Consider the following 5,000-nt stretch of genomic DNA (forward strand, 5'->3'; position numbering starts at 1 on the left):
CTGAAGGAATCAGCGTGTCCTCCCTGGCCGAAAGGCCCGGGTAACCCGCTGAACCTCCTTCGTGCTAGGGATTGGGGCTTGCAATTGTTTCCCATGAACGAGGAATTCCCAGTAAGCGCGAGTCATAAGCTCGCGTTGATTACGTCCCTGCCCTTTGTACACACCGCCCGTCGCTACTACCGATTGAATGATTTAGTGAGGCCTTCGGACTGGTGCGCGGCGCTCGCCGCCTCAACACCGGTGGCGCCGATGTTGCTGGAAAGATGGCCAAACTTGATCATTTAGAGGAAGTAAAAGTCGTAACAAGGTTTCCGTAGGTGAACCTGCGGAAGGATCATTACAGCTTTCGATTATAAAATCGTAGCTTTGGAACGAATTGGTGAAGAGAAAAAGGGACAAAGAAGGCGAGCAGTCGGGTGCCCGGCTTTCAAAAGCCGGCTTTAAAAGACACACGCCCAACTCGCTCGCAAAGAAGGGAAAAAATTCCCAGTTTGTATGTTTCGATGAAACGAATTTTTTACATAAAATGAAATGAAAGAAAGAAATTCTAAACGGTGGATCACTCGGCTCGTGGATCGATGAAGAACGCAGCTAACTGCGCGTCGAATTGTGAACTGCAGGACACATGAACATCGACGTTTCGAACGCACATTGCAGCCCTCGGATTTTGTTCCCGGGCTACGCCTGGCTGAGGGCCGGCAATTCAGTTCGCGAACGGAAACGTTTGCGTACTGGGGCGACGAGCATCCCTCGCTGGGATGGATCGTCGCCCGGATTGATAGGGGGCTCTGCGGGAGATTGGGCGAGACCCGTCCCCGCCGGTCGAGGTGAGACGCTTCGTTATTTTTTGACGGCGTTCGCCTGCGGATCGGTGGGGGCTCGGTTATTACTCCCTCTCCACGGGCAACTATATCATTTGGGCCGACCTCAGAGCAGGTGAGACCACCCGCTGAATTTAAGCATATTAATAAGCGGAGGAAAAGAAACTAACCAGGATTCCCTTAGTAACGGCGAGCGAACAGGGATCGACTCCAGGGCCAAAGCTCGCGCCCCCCGCGGGGCGCCGAGCGCTGTGGCGTTTGGGAGCGTCCAATTTCCCGAGGGGCGCCGGAGAGTCCAAGTCCCTCTTGAACGGGGCCACGGCCCGGAGAGGGTGCCAGGCCCGTGCGACCTCCGCGCTTGCCTCCCGGGAGGGGCGCTCCTCAGAGTCGGGTTGCTTGAGAGTGCAGCCCAAAGTCGGTGGTAAACTCCACCTAAGACTGAATACGGCCACGAGACCGATAGCGAACAAGTACCGTGAGGGAAAGTTGAAAAGCACTTTGAAGAGAGAGTTCAAGAGTACGTGAAACCGTTTGGGAGTAAACGGGTGGTACCCGAAATTTCGAAAGGGGAGATTCAGGTCTCGCCGGCGACGGGCGAGGGTCGCTTGACGGATGGCGCGCCGGCGGGCGGGGGGTGACCCCCGTCACAGGCGCGTCACCCGGTGGCCCTCGAATGTTCGTCGTCGGTGTGACGCACTTCTCCCCGAGTAGGACGTCGCGACCCGTCGGACGCCGGCCCCAAGGGCCCGGGTGGAGTCCCGCCCGCTCTCGAGCGGAAAAGGACCCCGGGATCCCAGGCCGGATGTCCGACGGTAGGAAGCGAAAGTCGACGCGCCGCAAGGCGTCCGGCCCTCCGCGAGCACCCTCGGGGGTTAGGGTTCCGGACCCGGTCCGATCCCTTTCCCACCGTGGGGCTGTCCGCGAACCGTGAGGTGTCCTCGGACGGCGTCGAAAGTTTCGAGTCCGCGACGCTACGGCTTGGATGGTCCACCCGACCCGTCTTGAAACACGGACCAAGGAGTCTAACATGCGCGCGAGTCGTTGGGTCGGACACGCTCCGCTAAACCCATAGGCGTAATGAAAGTGAAGGCCGCCGTTCCGGCGGCCGAGGGAGGACGGGGTCGTTCGCTCGCTCCGGCGGGCGTCGGTCCCCGCACCCCCGGGGCGTCTGATCCCTCATTGCGAGGGGAGGCGCACCCAGAGCGCACACGTTGGGACCCGAAAGATGGTGAACTATGCCTGGCCAGGACGAAGTCAGGGGAAACCCTGATGGAGGTCCGTAACGATTCTGACGTGCAAATCGATCGTCGGAGCTGGGTATAGGGGCGAAAGACTAATCGAACCATCTAGTAGCTGGTTCCCTCCGAAGTTTCCCTCAGGATAGCTTGCGCTCGGAGGAGAGTCTCATCCGGTAAAGCGAATGATTAGAGGCCTTGGGGCCGAAACGGCTTCAACCTATTCTCAAACTTTAAATGGGTGAGAACTCCGGCTTGCTCGATTTATCGAAGCCGGAGACGGGGTCCCCTCGGGGGCCCCTGGGATCGGAGTGCATAGTGGGCCACTTTTGGTAAGCAGAACGCGCTGTGGGATGAACCAAACGACGGGTTAAGGCGCCCGAATCGACGCTCATGGGAAACCATGAAAGGTGTTGGTTGCTTAAGACAGCAGGACGGTGGCCATGGAAGTCGGAATCCGCTAAGGAGTGTGTAATAACTCACCTGCCGAAGCAACTAGCCCTGAAAATGGATGGCGCTGAAGCGTCGTGCCTATACCCGGCCGTCGCCGCAGGGCGGACTCGGCTCCGAGTCGAGTGCCGCTTGACGCGGCGACGAGTAGGAGGGTCGCGGCGGCGTGCGCAGAAGGGTCTGGGCTCGAGCCTGCCTGGAGCCGCCGTCGGTGCAGATCTTGGTGGTAGTAGCAAATACTCCAGCGAGGCCCTGGAGGACTGATGTGGAGAAGGGTTTCGTGTGAACAGCCGTTGCACACGAGTCAGTCGATCCTAAGCCCTAGGAGAAATCCGAAGCTAACGGCGATAGAAAAAATTTTCATAAGCAAAATGATCCATCGGTCGGGCGAAAGGGAATCCGGTTCCTATTCCGGAACCCGGCAGCGGAACCGTTGTTTGTCGGGCCCTCACAAGGGGTTCGTCAGGGTAACCTAAAAGAGCCCGGAGACGTCGTCGGGAGCCACGGAAAGAGTTTTCTTTTCTGCATGAGCGTTCGAGTTCCCTGGAATCCTCTCGCAGGGAGATATGGTTTGGAACGCGAAGAGCACCGCAGTTGCGGCGGTGCCCGTGATTTCCCGACGGACCTTGAAAATCCGGGAGAGGGTCACGTGGAGGTGTCGCGCCGGCTCGTACCCATATCCGCAGCAGGTCTCCAAGGTGAAGAGCCTCTAGTCGATAGAATAATGTAGGTAAGGGAAGTCGGCAAATCGGATCCGTAACTTCGGGATAAGGATTGGCTCTGAGGGTCGGGGCGTGTCGGGCTTGGTCGGGAAGCGGGTTGATAGCTGACGTGCCGGGCCTGGGCGAGGAGAATCGGTGCGTTCGCGCGCCGTGGATCCGAGTTCGGTCCCGTGCCTTGGCCTCCCGCGGACCTTCCTTGCTGCGAGGACGCGCGTGGCGACCCCGTGGTACGTCGTTCGTGCCATTTGGGGCCACCGCCCGCGCGCCACTCTTCGGCCGCCATTCAACGACTGGCTCAGAACTGGCACGGACCGGGGGAATCCGACTGTCTAATTAAAACAAAGCATTGCGATGGCCCCAGCGGGTGTTGACGCAATGTGATTTCTGCCCAGTGCTCTGAATGTCAAAGTGAAGAAATTCAAGCAAGCGCGGGTAAACGGCGGGAGTAACCTAGACTCTCTTAAGGGGCTGAGGAACCAACCAGTCTAACTGGGGGGAGAGCCTCAGAATCCCATACGCCAATCCCCACGTCCACGTCGTGAGAGTCGGGCAACGTCTGTGTTGAACAGGCGGCTAACGGGGATGGCTTTTTGTGCGGCCAAGAGACTCCGGCCATCTAGCCATGAGGGGGCAGCCCCCCCAAGCGACCTGCCCTACCTTTCAACCGGAAGGTGGCTAGAGCACGTTAAAGTACCAGTAGGGAGGCACAGGGGGTAAAACCCCGGGTCTCGGTGGGTTGCCAGCCCGCCGAGATCTTAACAACCTCAGGTCCGAAAAATCACAGAAGATTTGGGGATCCCGGTGGGGTCCAGCCGGCAGAGCCTCGGACTGCCGGCACTGAGGTGCTAAGCCAGAGGAGTGAGGAAGAAGCGAACGACAATGACTCCTGTACAAAAATCCAGTTCATGTGCACGGACTGCCAGCCACAGCGCCCCTTCCAATCAAAGATAGGATTGGGCGTACACCGAAGGAGGATGCACCCAGATGAGGTAAATTCGACCATCACCGTTGCTCAGCGCAAGAAGCGCTGGAGCGAGGAAGAACTGGAGCTACTAGCCTTAGAGGAGGCCCAAGCCACGCGGCAAGGGCGAATTAGCAATATCACCTATATTTGCTAAACAAGATGCGACTCCAAGGGAGGACGCTGGAAAGCATCAAAGGGGCGAGGAAGAAGCTCGAGTACCGGGAGGGAGTGACCCGCATACTCACGGAGCTTTCCGAAATTGATCAGAAAACCTCAGGATCAAATGTGGAAGAAGTGACCCCCCCTTTGATGTTAGAAACTCCTGGCTACTCCGAAAATGTGATGACCGAAGCCTCAAGCATGGTCGAAACAAATAATAATGTCTACCTCAAAGCGATCAAAGCTCTCTGCCTTAAGGCGCGAAACATCTCATCTCATAAGGCAGATGAACTCATCACCATTGCCGAATCCGTCCTAAGGGGAGAGCTTAGGAACGCTGAGGAAATTATGTGGTTGAGAAATATCTTTCCTGATACAACGCCCCTGCCTAAGGGAGTAAGGAAAAAGAAGTGTGTAGGCAATCCAAAAATGGCGAGATGGCGCGAAAGGCGCAAAGAATATGCAGCCATTCAAAAGATGTTCAAAAAGAACATGGGCAGAGCGGCCAAAAACATCCTGGACGGGCAGCTCAAGGCAAAAATGCCTGGCATGGAGGCAATGAGAGCCTATTGGGAGCCCATATTCTCGAGAAAACCGCCCGCTGAAGATCCGTCACTTGAGATACGGGGCCACAAGAAACATCTGCAAT

General features: G+C 57.2%; 2 non-coding genes and 1 pseudogene across 2 annotated transcripts in view; all 3 read left to right on the forward strand.

Annotated features, from left to right (window-relative positions):
- The window catches only part of LOC139686619 (small subunit ribosomal RNA), a 1,865-nt gene extending 1,525 nt beyond the window's left edge, over positions 1 to 340 (forward strand). The window contains exon 1 of the ribosomal RNA XR_011700503.1: positions 1 to 340. This exon is cut by the window's left edge and continues 1,525 nt beyond it. This is a non-coding gene — a ribosomal RNA (small subunit ribosomal RNA).
- A 203-nt stretch (positions 341 to 543) lies between these two features.
- On the forward strand, positions 544 to 698 carry LOC139686477 (5.8S ribosomal RNA). The gene has a single exon (XR_011700382.1). It is a non-coding gene; the product is annotated as a 5.8S ribosomal RNA (ribosomal RNA).
- Positions 699 to 922: 224 nt separating this feature from the next.
- The window catches only part of LOC139686573 (large subunit ribosomal RNA), a 7,857-nt pseudogene continuing 3,779 nt past the window's right edge, over positions 923 to 5,000 (forward strand).

The sequence above is a fragment of the Hetaerina americana genome, unplaced genomic scaffold, assembly GCF_022747635.1.
Source record: "Hetaerina americana unplaced genomic scaffold, ioHetAmer1.1.p SCAF_142, whole genome shotgun sequence".
NCBI lineage: Eukaryota > Metazoa > Arthropoda > Insecta > Odonata > Calopterygidae > Hetaerina > Hetaerina americana.